This window comes from Brachypodium distachyon, chromosome 1 (assembly GCF_000005505.3).
Source record: "Brachypodium distachyon strain Bd21 chromosome 1, Brachypodium_distachyon_v3.0, whole genome shotgun sequence".
Classification (NCBI taxonomy): Eukaryota; Viridiplantae; Streptophyta; class Magnoliopsida; order Poales; family Poaceae; genus Brachypodium; species Brachypodium distachyon.
This window is the reverse complement of record NC_016131.3, coordinates 51268099-51284009: the sequence shown is the minus strand read 5'-3', so window position 1 is coordinate 51284009 and position 15911 is coordinate 51268099. Positions and strand designations below refer to the sequence as shown.

Below are 15911 nucleotides of genomic sequence, written 5' to 3'. Positions count from 1 at the left end.
ATACTTTGCTGCAGGTTTATCACGAGATCAAGAGAAGATTGCAATTAATTCATCTTTCTTGTTATTTCTCGAAATTGGTTTTAGATTAATCCTCGTAACTTTCTGTCAGCTGTTACTATTTTGATCATATCTTTTGATTGGTAAGTCTGATTGAGCTGATTCTTGTTGCGTTGGTTAGATAATTTTAATATCTTTCTTTTCCATACTTATACGTATTTTTTGGTTCATCCAATTAAAAGTTACGGCTGTTTTACTATCACGGACAGAAAGGTGATTTAGGGTTTGAACTTTCGGAAAAAGTTTTAATTTGCTTCCGCGCAATCATTCACCCCCCTCTGATTGCCTATCTCGATCACACAATTTTATTCTACGGAAATATATATTAATAGACTAATATTGGCCAAAGACCCAGAAAAAAAACGAAATAAGCCTTTTACGTACTTTGCAATAGATGGAGTATATGATTTGCTTCTGGTCGACTTTAGTAAATTATCTATCCATAGACATCTTCAAACTCCTCTCATTTTTCATCCCGGCTCCGTCTTACTCGACTTCACAAACATCTTGGTTTATTCACAACAAAGAACCATCTAGGAGACAGACACACCCCGATAGTATAAGATCTTGGCCTTCACTTGAGAGAAGAACCTGTTCTATGTTCTAAGAAAATCCACTCAAACTCTTGAATCTCTCTCAAGTCTCATGGATGTCTCACAAGGAGAGACGCAAAGTAGAGAAAAAAAGAGAGGAGCTTCTCTCTCGCCCCCAACCGCTCTCCTGCTCCTCTAGATCTAGGGCCGCTCGGCCCCTCCCCACTCCTCTCCGGCGGTGTCCGGCGTTGAGCAGGGTGAGGGTCCCCTCCCTGTATAGCTATTAGCTTTAGTTTTTGTGTCTTCGTTTGGCGTATGCCGTTAGCCTGGAAGATATCGCCGGTGCTCGCGGGCCGCATCTGGCTTTCGGTGGCTCTCCTCCTCATCATGGTGCTCCTATGGTTGGAGCCACAGGCGGAGAAGAGGAGCGTTGCTGTCTTCTTCTTCAATAAGCCCGCGCATGAAGGTCTAAATTGCGATGCTGGCCTCGCATCTTGCGAGCTACGCCTCCTGTTGAGGTCCATGACCTCCCTCCAGGGAGGCCCAGTTACTGGTTTGGTTCCTTGCAGGCCTACGGCGGTCTCGTTGGTGGTGTGCTCGGCAGACAATCGTTTGTCTCCGTCGTCGGTGGATGAGCTTCTTCGATATGTTTTGCCCCGACGAAGTTTTCTTCCTCCTGCTCCGATGTGGGCATATAAGGAGGCAGCTATATTGAAGGTTGGCGCCGGCCTTCTCCTCGATCTCCGGCAGTCGCATGTGCAGCCCAGATGGTGGTGGTCGCCGGCGAGTAGGCTTCACGGTGGAGTTTGCTTACACGGTGGCTTCCTGTCTGTGATGACGCGTGTGTGTGTACGTGGTGGCACGTGTGTTTGGGGTTGTAATCTCTTCCTTTTAATCTATGCAGGCTGTTTTTCAAAAAAAAAAAGTAGAGAGAAAGCTCTTCAAAAAATCCATTCGATCTAAGTACCAAAGGTCAATCATGAAAACTAGATGTTGCCTGAAAAAGGAACTAGCATGATATTGACGTTGCAAGCTCGATGCTACATGCCGGATTTGAAATTTAAACAGTTGTGTTTCACACACCCTCGATGGTACATTCGGTGGATCCATGCCTCATCTGGTCTAGGAAAGATTGATTCCATGGTCACGTCGGCCCGAAAACACTTGTATTGTACTGTCAACTTCGTGTTGTCTATCTACAAAGGATGTACACACCATTAGTGTTGATCGCCACATGCACCCAGCGGTGCCGACCCCTACCCAAGGGTTATGCAAGACACAATGGTAAGAGGCTACGGAGCTCGGTAGAAACTGAAAGGCTTGTCATGATAGAGAAAAGTGTTACCCTAATGGTACCAGTCCAAGTCTAATAGGTAGTACCGGTCCATACAACAACTTCTAAGTAGCTAGCCCTAGACACTCCCAACTATACTGACCAGGAAGTTAGACCAATGGAACCAAAAGCCCTAATATAGTACCGGCTAACTATCCTGATAGTGATGGGTTCGTTGCATGAAAAACAAAAAATTTCCTACGAGAAGTGCGGAAGAAACCCAAGATAATATCTACTAGATGTAAGTAGCGAGAGGGATTATAAGCATCATACCCTCATAGACCACAAAGCGTTACGATCATGGGATCGTTGTTGGCGTAGTGGTACTTTCGATGAGATCGATCTCAATGGCGAACTTACGGCACCTCCTTGGTATCCACACGTACGGCTTGATGTCATCTCCTCCTTCTTGATCCAGCAAGACGAGGAGGAGTGGTTGATGAGATCCCGGCAGCATGACGGCGTGTTGTAGGATATGGTGGAGAGCTCCGCAGGCAGGGCTTCGCTGCGCACGGGAGAGAAGGAGAGGGGCTCAGGGGAGAGAGATCCTGCTGAGAGCTTGGTGTGTTCTCTCCCCCAGCCCCTCACCTCTATTTATATAGGGGGTGGTGACCAGGGTTTGCCCCTCCTCCAAGAAGGGGCTAGGGCCGGCCAAGGAAGTTCCGGAAGGATTTTTCCTTCTGCCCGGCCTCCCCACGTACGTGGAGTTCCACCACGTGGTGGAGAGCTCCACTGAAGGCTTCCTTTCCTGCTTAGGCCCATTAGAAGATAATTAATTAGATTTCTCTAATTAATTACTACAAAGGCCCAATTAAATTCTCAGGAATAATCCAGAACATTTCAGAATCTTCCGAGAACTTCCGGAACTTTCTAGAATATTCTCGGTCAATACCGGAAAATATCCTGAACTTTTCCGAAACCCTGAAACAGCTTTTCCATATATAAATCTTTATCTTCGGACCATTCCGAAGCTCCTCGTGATGTCCTGGATCCCATCCGAGACTCCGAATCAATATCCGATATCATCATCTATTATCTCATCGAACCCTAGCGACATTAAGCGTTAAGTGTGTGACCCTACGGGTTCGAGAACATGTGGACATGACCGAGACACCTCTCCGATCAATAACCAATAGCGGGACCTGGATGTCCATAATGGTTCCCACATATTTCACGAAGATCTCATCGGTTGAACCACGATGTCGAGGATTCAATTAATCCGGTATTCAATTCCCTTTGTCTTGCGATATATTACTTGTCCGAGATTTGATCGTCGGTATCACCATACCTAGTTCAATCTCGTTACCAGCAAGTTCTCTTTATTCATACCGCAATATAATATTCCCGTGACTAAACACATTAGTCACATGCTTGCAAACTCATTAGGATGTTATATTACCGAGAGGGCCCAGAGATATCTCTCCGTCACATGGAGTGACAAATCCCAGTCTTGATCCATACAATCCAACAAACACCTTCCGAGATACCTAAAGAACACCTTTATGATCACCCAGTTACGAGATGACGGTTGATGTCCACAAAGTATTCTTCCGGTACTAGCGAGTGGTATGATCTCATGGTCTAAGGAAATGATACTTGACATAATAAAAGCATTAGCAATTTAAACTTAAGTGACACGATCAAAAGCTATGCTTAGGTTTGGGTCTGTCCATCACATCATTCTCCTAATGATATGACCTCATTGATAAATGACAACACATGTCTATGGTTAGGAAACCTTAACCATCTTTTAATCAACGAGCTAATCTAGTAGAGGCGTATTAGGGACACGGTATTTGTTTATTTATCCACACATGTATTTAGTTTCCTGTTAATACAATTATAGCATGGATAATAAACATTTATCAAGAACAAGGAAATATGATAATAACATATTTATTATTGCCTCTAGGGCATATTTCCAACAGATAGTACCAAATCCACACTTGGTTTTTTCAATGCCTCTCTCTCCCTCGGTAATAGGCAAAAGTACCCTGGCCCGATAGCAACAAAACACGATAGAGAAGATTCTAAGAGGATGTTTTTTTAGTGCCAAACATTAGTATCCTTCAACCTCGGCAATCTCTCATCTTTATAGTATGATTGTCCTATGACTAATTGTCATCAAGGACGACTAAAAACATGAATAACCTTCATGCGAACAAATTGTCTTTTCTCAATCTATTTAAGAAGTCATGAGTGGCTATTTTGGAACTACTCATCATCAGTGGTATATACTCAACAAACATGTTAGTCCCTTAACCGCTATTTCAATAATCATTGAAACCCACAATGGGGCCTAGATGCTTTTTCAAACTTCTGGATCCCAACTTTTGATATGAGAAAAATGAACAACCAAATAGATAAATTAAATGTTTCAAAACATTGATTCTAGCCTTACAACTCAATGAATCGCAGCTGCAACATTTTACTCCTAGTCGCATCTTACCATCCTCAAAACAAAATCTATAGTTGAAAAAAGAAGTTGCCCCTAAAACTTCAGTCTGCAAGGTGGAGTATCTCGAGCAACCAAGCACGGATGTGACATTTGACAAACCAACTTTTTTATTTTTATGAATACTTTTTTCATGACAAATTTAGAGCATCACAAGTCAGCAACTCAAACCAAAACTTGTCTTAAGGGTGTGTTTGGTTGGACGGTCACACTGGGCGGGTTGAGGCCAACCCCTTTTGTTCGCCCGGTCCAACCACTTGTGTTTAGCTGTGTGGGTGGGGCGAATCGGATTTCGTGTTTGGTTGACTTGCGAAACTGAACAGGTCGCCCAATTTCGTGTTTGCTTCTCTTGCCGAAGCCTATGCCTTTCTTCCTCCTGGGGCACATACTGCAGTAGCCAACCTACACCATCTCCAGTTCATCTGCTGTCCCTTCTTTCTCAAATTAAAGCACAGAAATTATTCCTCATCACCTCTCTCGGTGTAGGGGCAGAAGTGGTCACAGGAGGGGAGAAGAGGCCGCCCGTGCCCGTGAGCCGCCTACTCACGCGAACCGGCGGTTTGGGCTCTTTTTAGGTCGTGCCCGATCACGCCTCGCTACCAAACACGGGCAAAAAGCATTCTGGGTCGGTTGGCTCAGGCGCTCAGCATGGGTTGGCCCCGACCCCTAAACCAATGATATACTCTGCTCAGTGTCATTCGAGCTTACTTAAGAGAATGCCTGGAACATTCAATCAACTCTTTGTTGTGTTATTCGAGGTCGTTCTCTTGCAGGCAGAATCTGCAAGCTCAAGTCAGCCTCAACCATGCCTTGGTCGAGCCAGGCACAAAACAGTGTTTGAGACTTCCGAGTTTATACCAACAGGTAAAAATGAGAGTGTTTCTGCACATCTAGTTGTTGGGCCATCCCTCCACATGGAGGTGAAATTTCAGCCCAGCAAACAACCACAAGCCCAGTGCTTGTGAACCTTGATCTCAGCCCTATCCAATGGCTGAGATTGCTCTTCTTGTTGTATAAGGAGAAGAAGAAAACCCTTGCCAGCAAGAAGTCTCAAGTCCTGAGAGTGTGGCTGTCATTGTGACAGCAAGAGAGAGCAACACAAAGAACACAACCTGTGAGAAGAGAGGAAGAAGACGCTAGAGATGATTTCTGCCTAGATTGGTGACTCCAGACCGGTTGTCTTCAAGCTGGTGATTCGAGGCTCAAATGTGCTTGGATTGGCTCCAAACTTGGTGAGCTTGTTCCTTACTTTGAGTACTTCGGTTTGGTTGGCTGGTTTGAGTGTTGGGTCAGAGGAGCATCAGATTTTAGAGTGGTTTCGTCAGCTTAGGGACTGCAGTTTCAGAACAGAGTAGTTTTGGTAGACGAACAGTTTTGGTCGGCAAACGGTGTCCGATTGAGCTGAAATTTGAAGGGATTGTTGAGGACTCGTGGACCTACTTCTATGACAAATTTGGTGCTGTTTGGATTAGCGGTTTAAGAACAGTTGACAGAATACCGAAGGGGACAGAAGCTGTGTCAACTCTGTTTTGTTGTGATTCTACCTCTCATGGTTGTTGTTGTGATTACCGGTCTGTAATGTGCTGAGTGTGTTGTACATCTCTAGATGTTCTAGAGAGACTCTTGTACCCATTTGCTCATAGTGGAAGTTGCATGGACCGGTTGGTCCACAGCCGTGGTTTTTACTTCTCATGTTGAGGAGGTTTTTCCACTCTAAATCCTTGTGTCACTTGTGCATGTTGTTTGTGTTTAATCCGCTGCTTACTTGTTGGTTGAAGCTATCCTCAAAGTTCATTGCAAGTTGAGGGGATTGTGATTTGCTTTATTACTGTCCTATTCCCAACAAAGTGGTATCAGAGCAAGGTTTGCTTTGGGCTGTTTGCAGTTTGCTTGTGGTGAACGATGGAAGTGAATACCAGCAGGATGATATCATTGAATGGTACAAATTATCAAGCTTGGAAGAGTAAGATGGAGGATTTGTTGTATGTGAAGGAATACTGGAAACCGGTGTTCTCCACTGAGATGCCCGAGGACATCATTGAGGAGCAGTGGAAAGTTCTTCATCGCCAAGCTTGTGGGTTCATTCGACAGTGGGTCGATGACAATGTTTTAAACCATATCATTGATGAGACACATGCACGCACCTTATGGCAGAAATTGGAGGAGTTGTTTGCTCGCAAAGAAGGTACCAACAAGATTTTCTTGATCAAATAGTTGATGCGTTTGAGGTACAAAGAGGGCACTCCAATTGCAGATCATGTAAATGAATTTCAGGGCACTATAAATCAGCTTTCTTCAATGGGAATCACATTTGAAATGAAGTGAGAGCCTTGCTGCTACCTGGCTCTTTACCTGACACTTGGGAGACCTTTAAGGTCACCGTTTGCAATTCAGCACCTAATGGGGTTGTCACTTGGAACCTTGTGAAGACCAGGGTACTAAATGAAGAGTCCAGAAAGGTGGCTGAAGCTGGTTCTTCCTCACATTCAGAAGTGCTAGTCACTCAGTTCAGGGGGAGAAGCAAGAGTAGAGGTCCAGGTAAAGGTGCAGCTGAAAGAAGTAGAAGCAAATCAAAAGGCAAGTATGCTACTTATGTGTGCCATCACTGACATGAGAAGGGCCACATTAAGTGGCATTGTGAACAATGGAAGAAAGAAAAAAAGAAAAATAAGAAGCATGTTCAGAAACAAGCAGACAGTGATAGTGACAGTGAGGGCAACCAAATTACAGCAGTTGAGGAGATCATGTTTCTTATGCATGAAGAAACCAGTGTCAAAATGGGTTCCACTGTTGAGGAGAGGATCACTGTAGTTTCTGATGACACCATCAGTTTTGTAGATGGTGATGAGTTGACTTGGATTCCGGACAGCGGTGCTACCATACATGCTACATCTCGCAGAGAGCTCTTCACAAACTATAGATCAGGTGATTTTGGTGTTGTCAAGATAGGAAACAATGATAGGGCTGCAATCATTGGGAAAGGAGATGTGCATTTGGAGACTGAAAATGGTACAAGGCTAGTCCTCAAGTCTGTGAGGCATGTTGATGCGCTTCGCCTCAACATTATCTCAGTTGGATTGCTTGACAATGATGGGTACTTGAGCAAATTTGGAAATAGAGAGTACAAGCTCACTAAAGGAAACTTGGTTGTTGCAAAAGGTAAACAAGTTTCAATTTTGTATCATGTTCATACTAAGCTTGCCTAGCAGGAAAGCAGCACAGAGAAAGAAGATCCTTGTGTGTTCTGGCACAAGAGACTTGGGCATATGAGTGAGAAGGGGATGACAGTGCTAGTGAAGAAAAATTTGTTGAAAGGTGTGAAAGGTGTTCATGTCAAGAAATGTTCAGATTGCCTAGTAGGAAAGCAGCACGGGGTTGCTTTGAAGAGTCAGCCTCCTCACAAGAAGCTTGAGTTGCTGGACTTGGTACATTCCGATGTTTGCAAAATGTCAGTAAGGTCAATGGGTGGAGCTAAGTACTTTTTCATATTTATTGATGATTTTTCCAAGAAGGTTTGGGCCTATGTCTTGAGGTTCAAAGATCAAGTGCTAAGTGTGTTCAAGCAATTCCAAGCCTCGGTTGAGAGAGAAACTAAGAAGAAGATCAAGTGCATTCGCACTGATAATGGGGGAGAGTATATTGGTCCATTTGATGCTTATTGCAGGCAGCAGGGAATTAGGCACCAATTTACTCCTCCGAAGACACCACAGCTGAATGGTCTTGTTGAGAGGATGGATAAGACAATTGTTGAGAGAGTTAGATGCTTGCTATAAAGTTCAAAGCTGCCTAAACACTATTGGGGTGAGGCTTTGATGACCGCAGTTTATCTTATTAATCTCTCACCAAGTTATCCTTTGCAGGGAGATGTTCCTAACAAAGTCTGGTATGACAAGGACGTCTCGTATGATCACGTAAAAGTTTTTGGGTGTAAGGCCTTTGTTCATATCCTTCAAGATGAAAGGTCAAAGCTTGATTCAAAAACACGACAGTTCATCTTTCTTGGTTATGGCTTGGATGAATTTGGCTACAAGCTATATGATCCAATAGCAAGGAAAGTTGTGAGGAGCCGTGATGTTGTGTTTGTTGAAGACCAAACAATTGAGGAATTGTGAAGACAAAGGTAGTTCCTCGGCAGCAGCAAGACATGGATGATTCTGACCCAATTCCTGTAGCTCTAGCTCCACAGCAAGCTGAAGGTGATGCTGCAAAAGATGTACATGATGATGTGCATGGTACAAGTGAAGAAGATGCTCCCCAGCAGCAAGAGTATGATGCTGAAAATGATGATCCGGATCAGCAGGCACCAGTACCAGAGGTTCCACCAACAGTTCCACTCAGGAGATCCAGTAGGGATCCAGTTCCTTCCACCAGGTACCCGGCAGATCAATATGTGGTTTTATTATCTGACGGTTCAGAACCTGAGTGCTTTGCAGATGCAATGGAAGATAAGTGCAAGAAGGAGTGGAAGAAGGCTATGCAAGAAGAGATGGATTCCTTGCATAAAAATCATACATATGAGTTTGTGAAATTGCCTAAGGGCAAGAAAGTGTTGAAGAACAAGTGGGTCTACAGAATCAAGCAAGAAGAGCACACGTCACATCCAAGGTACAAGGCCAGGCTAGTTGTAAAAGGATTTTGCCAGAGGAAAGGGATTGACTTTGATGAGATCTTTCCTCCGGTGGTGAAGATGATCAGAATGATCCTTGGCTTCGCAACAAGTCTCAACTTGGAGGTTGAGCAAATGGATGTGAAAATAGCTTCCCTTCATGGTGATTTGGAGGAAGAGATCTACATGGAACAGCCTGAGGGGTTTCTTGTTAAAGGCAAAGAAGACTATGTGTGCAAGCTGAAGAAGAGTCTTTATGGCCTAAAATAAGCACCAAGACAATGGTACATGAAGTTTGAATCTGTCATGGGGGAGCAAGGTTACATGAGGTGTAGCTCAGACCATTGTGTATTTATTCAGAGGTTCTCAGGTGATGATTTCATCATGTTATTACTCTATGTTGATGATATCTTGATTGTTGGCAAGAATGTCTCTAGGATTGCAAAGTTGAAGAAAGAGTTGAGCAAATGTTTTGCTTTGAAAGACTTGGGTCAAGCAAAGTGCATTCTCGGCATGAGAATTGAGAGAGACGGAAATTCCAACAAGTTGTACTTGTCTCAAGAAAGGTACATTGAGAAAGTACTTCGCAAATTCAAGATGGACAATGCAAAAGCTGTGAGCTGTCCACTAGCAGCTCATTTCAAGTTGAGCACCAAGCAATGTCCCTCTATTGAGGGGATGGAGAACGAAATGCAGAATGTTCCTTATGCTTCAGCAGTTGGGAGTTTGATGTATGCTATGGTGTGCACACGACCAGACATTGCTCATGCGGTCAGTACTGTGAGTAGATTTATGTCAAATCCAGAAAGAACACATTGGGAAGCTGTGAAGTGGATTCTAAGGTATCTCCGGGGCAGCACTACTATGAAGATTTGTTTTGGTGGTAGTGAGTCCAAGTTGGTTGCATTTTCAGATGCAAACATGGCAGGGGATGTTGATAGCAGAAAGTCCACTTCAGGTTACGTGATAACCTTCTCAGGGGGAGCAGTGGCATGGCAAAGCAGGTTGCAAAAGTGTGTGGCATTGTCTACAACTGAAGCTGAATATATTGCAGTAACAGAGGCGAGCAAGGAGCTATTGTGGCTGAAACGGTTGGCTTGTGAGCTTGGGTTTAAGCAAGACAAGTATGTGCTGTTTTTGTGACAACAAAAGTGCTATCCACCCGAGCAAGAATGCAAGTTTTCATTCAAGGTCAAAACATATTGATGTTAGGTATCATTGGATTAGAGATGTACTGAATTCCAAGCAAATGCAAATTGAGAAGGTGCACACAGATGACAATGGTGCTGACATGTTGACCAAGGTGATGACAAGGGAGAAGCTCGAAATTTGCCGCCGGCTCGCCGGCATTGGTACCAGCAGGCAGTGAGACCCTCCATGCAGGGGCAGAAGTGGTCGCACGAGGGGAGAAGAGGCCGTCCGTGCCCGTGAGCCGCTTGCTCACGCGAACCGGCGTTTTGGGCTCTTTTTAGGTCATGCCCGATCACGCCCCGCTACCAAACACGGGCAAAAAGCATTCTGGGCCGGTTGGCTCAGGTGCTCAGCATGGGTTGGCCCTGACCCCTAAACCAATGATATACTCTGCTCAGTGTCATTCGAGCTTACTTAAGAGAATGCCTGGAACATTCAATCAAGTCTTTGTTGTTTTATTCGAGGTCGTTCTCTTGCAGGCAGAATCTGGAAGCTCAAGTCAGCCTCCACCATGCCTTGGTCGAGCCAGGCACAAAACAGTGTTTGAGACTTCCAAGTTTATACCAACAAGTAAAAATGAGAGTGCTTTTGCACATCTAGTTGTTGGGCCATCCCTCCACATGGAGGTGAACTTTCAGCCCAGCAAACAGCCACAAGCCCAGTGCTTGTGAACCGTTGATCTCAGCCCTATCCAATGGCTGAGATTGGTCTCCTTGTTGTATAAGGAGAAGAAGAAAACTCTTGCCACCAAGAAATCTCAAGTCCTGAGAGTGTGGCTGCCATTGTGAGAGCAAGAGAGAGCAACACAAAAAACACAATCTGTGAGAAGAGAGGAAGAAGAAGCTAGAGATGATTTCTGCCTAGATTGGTGACTCCAGACCGGTTGTCTTCAAGCTGGTGATTGGAGGCTCAAACGTGCTTGGATTGGCTCCAAACTTGGTGAGCTTGTTCCTTACTTTGAGTACTTCGATCTGGTTGGCTGGTTTGAGTGTTGGGTCAGAGGAGCATCAAATTTGAGAGTGGTTTTGTCAGCTTAGGGACTGCAGTTTCAGAACAGAGTAGTTTTGGTAGACGAACAGTTTGGGTAGGCAAACGGTGTCCGATTGAGCTGAAATTTGAAGGGCTTGTTGACTTGTGGATATACTTGTCTTTCAAATTTGGTGCTGTTTGGATTAGCGGTTTAAGAACAGTTGACAGAATACCGAAGGAGACAGAAGCTGTGTCAACTCTGCTTTGTTGTGATTCTACCTTTCATGCTTGTTGTTGTGATTACCGGTTGGTAATGTGCTGAGTGTGTTGTACATCTCTAAATATTCTAGAGAGACTCTTATACCCATTTGCTCATAGTGGAAATTGCGTGGACCGGTTGGTCCACAGCCGTGGTTTTTACTCCTCGTGATGAGGAGGTTTTTCCACTTTAAATCCTTGTGTCACTTGTGCATGTTGTTTGTGTTTATTTCGCTGCTTACTTGTTGGTTGAAACTATCCTCAAAGTTCGTTGCAAGATGAGGGGATTGTGATTTGCTTTATTTTTGTCCTATTCCCAACAATAGTATGAAACAACAGGTAACAACAGCAGCTAATGTTTTAGAAGTTCCAAAAAAAGATAACCAAAACATTGCATTCATACATAGTTCGAAAGTAAAACCAGAGCTACATTATTGACCACAGATTCAGAGCAGACCAAAACCGAAACGAAAATCCATGGCAAACTGTTATGATTTCTTCTAGATAATTCAGATCAATATTTGTATGCGATCAAAAATTATTATTATACAGCCAGACAATCATGGCGATGCGATTGACACCCAAATTGGGGGGAAATAATGGTAAATTCTTTCTGTAGAAGGAAAATCCTGGGAATGAATTCCAGTCTGTAGAGAGCAGGGCTGCCCCTTAATACTTTGGTGGGTCAGTGAAGAAGCTGTTGAGAGCCGGCATGATCTCCCTGGACCTCCCGTCGATGAACTTCCTGAATCCGTGGCGCGAGTACCTCTCCCCCTCGGCGTGGTTGTCCAGCACCCCGGCCGCTCTGTTCTCCTTGGTCACCCTGTCAACATTACATCATCAAGTTCACGTTCATGCATGTTCGCGTTTGTGAATGATTCGTTTTGGGATTTTGAAGTTTGAACCCAGATCAGATCCATCATAATCCCCAATACCGAACCTGGTTGCGTCTTCCATCAGCAAAGTAGATGCACATGCAGAGAGAGGAGGATTAGTAGAGGATTACTGTAGTTGGTACCTGACTTCAGGGTTGGTGGTGATGTTGCGCACGAGCTGCATCACGCAGATCCCGACGGCCACGCCGGTGGTCGCGAAGATCGGGTACGCCTGCATACATCATCAACAGCAACGGGGCGAGATCATCAGATCATGACAACAGAGCAACCACACACAAAATTCCGGCGAGATCACGAGACAAACACACAGAAATAAAAACGCATAACAAATTCCTTTCTACAGTTTCGAAACGCACGAACGAGGACTCATATCACAACCGCATAATACGGAAGAAGCAATTTGTTGGATGAACAAGGATTAATTCAGCAGATCTCGTTTGGTTCGATCGGGAAGGGAGAAAGGAAAGAAACAGAGGAGTACGTACCTCGGGCCGGAGCCATCTCCTCCACATGTTGGCTGAAGCACCGGTGGCCATTGCTCGGTTGGTGTTGGCTTCGGATTTCCTCCTACGAAGCGATCTGCGAACAAGCCAACTAGCAAAAGCAAAGAGGATGCTTTTTCGTCGCACCCAGCCTTTGTATATAGAGGCAGGAAAGCAGGGGTAGGCGGCGCGGCGCGTTCCGTTGACGGTGGGTAGGGTTTGAAAGCAGGGTGGGGCTTTTTCCAATCGTACGCGGGACGGCGGCGTGAACCAGGCGGAGATGGCATGTGGTTCGTTGAGCTGGCACGATTCCGGTCCGGGTCTCCGGGATTGCTTGCTTTATTCACATGCCGAATTTGATTCCGGAAAAAGGAGCCCAGCGTGCGTCTGCGCCTCTGCGGTGGCGAAACGAAACTTGGCGACCTCGGGAAGGCCTCTAGAGTCCAGGCTGGCTTTTTTTCTTCTTCTTTTTGAAAGAGTCATTTTTCTTTTCTTTTTCCTAATAGTTTTATTTTTGCTGCAAGTCTTAGGCCTTCAAGGCTTGTGAACCGTCGGGGATTCTCTAACTTGCTGAAGCAAAGTTAGAGGCAAACTTACCCCTACCGGATGCCCTCCTTTTTCAATCTAACGGCTCGTGAACAACCCAACTATTCCAATGAAGCAAAGCCAGCCCAGCTGCACATTCTAGCCCAAACAAAGCCCTTTGGCGATAACAGTTAGTGTAGCAAGCAGAGAAAACGACATGCCGATCTACTTTAGAACGTATACTAACGCTCAGTTTTGGTGCAAAAATAAACAATACTTTCTCCGATTCAATTTAATTGTTCGAGCGCGCCGTTATGTGAAGAAATGGTTATACAACCTTTTTTAATTGAAGTAAATAATTTTTACTCCCTCCGATACACAATGAGTTTCTCCGATTTTGTACTAACTTAGCACAAAATTCTACTAAATCTGAAACAATTATTATATGAATTTGAGGGAGTATTAATTTCTCATTGTTCGAAGTAGTATTTGATTCTATCTTTATTTACTGGATCCAAAAAAATGCTGCTCCCTTCGATCCGTATTATTTGTCACAACTTTGCTATATAGACAAATTTGTGACAAGTAATATAGAACGGAGGAAGTAATATAATTTGAGCAATGACAAATAGACACGAAGCAAATAGTAAAGGTCAACCGTAAATTTGAGCTAATTTACTTTTGTTGTTGTGTCATCGAATCTCAAATGGAATTAAAAAGCTAATCGAGTCCTACGGCTGCTCGCCCACGTGAACTCTTGTTGCCCCTTCGCTGTCCTCGAACTGGGCCTTTGTTGGGCTAACACAAGCTGCCTTGGCTGAACTGAAAGAGCCGAGGGATTGCACAACCGTTGGATTGGAAACCAAGGGCATCCGGTAGGGGTAAGTCTGCCTCTAACTTTGCTTCAGCAAGTTAGAGAATCCGCGCCGGTCGGCGAGAAAGTTGACGACCTTTGCGATGTTTATTAGGCCAGCGGGCGAAGGAACACATGCCTCTGTCAACCAGTCATTTCGCCTGCCTTTCTGACGCTTGCAATAACAACAAAAATAAAAGTTCTGTTTTTGAAGATAAAATGGTCTAATTTTGTATTAAATAAAATTTTAGAAAATTTGATCAAATTTATAAAAACATCGCAAAGTTTTGGGTCACGACAATAGCTTTCAGCTTCTAGAATAATGGTCTAATTGTCTAATCTAAATACCCCTCCGTCCGGAAATAAGTGACAAAGGGATAGAAAGAAAATATATAATCCTTTTGAACTTGAATATTATGATCACCCATGTGTTACAACCAAATCGAATATACATGGACTCTGTCACAAGGTGCTCCTGCCCCGCCACAACTCCTTGACGGTGGCCGCCAAATCCGAAATCCCCGCCTCCTGAGACATGGTTAGCTTGGCCTGCTTGGTGAGATAGCGTGGTTTCTCCAGGATCAACCTTACTCTGATACCACTATGTTATGTGCCAAGTTGGGGATCGAGGGATTCGGTAGTAGATGTTTTGGTGTTCATAGGAGTTACAACTGAAAGGGGAAAGACTAGGCGAATCACAATAGTCGAGTACATCTCTCTTTGCAGCGGCTTAAGTAGCCAGGCCTTCAAGTGATCCATTGGGCCGGGTCGAGACAGGAGCTGGGCTTACGTAGTCGGTGCGGCGTGCAGCCTATAGTCTCTAAAAGTTTCACGCCATTTAGAAAAGTTAACAAACATCTTGTACAATATTTTATCTCTTAGTGTCATATCTTATTTTTGTAAAGAGATAATCATCTCTTAATTAAGAGAAGGTTTTTGTCTTTTTCTTTCATCTCTCTTCCATGTGAGAGTTATCTATCATGACATCGTTAAGAAAAATCTTACATGCCGTAAGGTATTTTTTTTAGGGCAACATATTGCTTTATTCAAGTAGCAACCTGGGAAGGTATGCAAAGGCCATCAGGTGGATGGGCAAACCACACTCGGCGACCAACATCAAGAGATGAGGTGCTTCTAGCCATACATGTGAAGCATGACTGCCAACCGGCGCCTCCAAGAAATCACTATTGGGGAAATAAACTGCCTTCAGTATCCGCGTGCTGAGTGACGCATGTTCCTGAAGTATTCCCCAAGCCTGACGGGCAAGAAGCGCCCAATTCAAAAGCTCCATATCACGAAAGCCTAGACCGCCATCAAACTTCTGCCGCGTCATCGTCTCCCATGAAACCCACGCCGTCTTGCGAGCGTCGGCCTTGCTCCCCCACCAGAACTTTCGCATCAGAGATTCCAGATGGAGACACAAGCCCCTCGGTAGCTTGAAACATGACATCGGGTACATCGGAACCGCCTGTGCGACAGCCTTGATCGAAACCTCGTTGCCGCCAGCCAATAAGGTTTGCTCCATCCTCCCCTGCTCACAGTTCCACAATCTATCCTTGAGATATTTGAAAGCACCACTCCTTGACCTGCCCACATTAGATGGCATGCCTAGGTACTTTTCACTGAGAGATTCTTGATGAAGAAGCAAAATATCCTTGACCTCTTGTCTTGTAGTTTCAGGGCAACCCTTGCTGAAAAAGACAGAAGACTTGCTCATATTTACTTGCTGACCCGACACATCACAATATCGGTC

At 44.5% G+C, this 15911-nt stretch overlaps 1 long non-coding RNA gene across 1 annotated transcript; it reads right to left on the bottom strand.

Annotated features, from left to right (window-relative positions):
* Nucleotides 1-11774: 11774 nt before the first annotated feature.
* On the bottom strand, nucleotides 11775-13082 carry LOC100833199. The gene is made up of 3 exons (XR_001405221.2): nucleotides 12784-13082; nucleotides 12421-12509; nucleotides 11775-12225 (listed from the first exon to the last, which is right to left on the bottom strand). It is a non-coding gene; the product is annotated as an uncharacterized LOC100833199 (long non-coding RNA).
* Between the last annotated feature and the right edge of the window lie 2829 nt (nucleotides 13083-15911).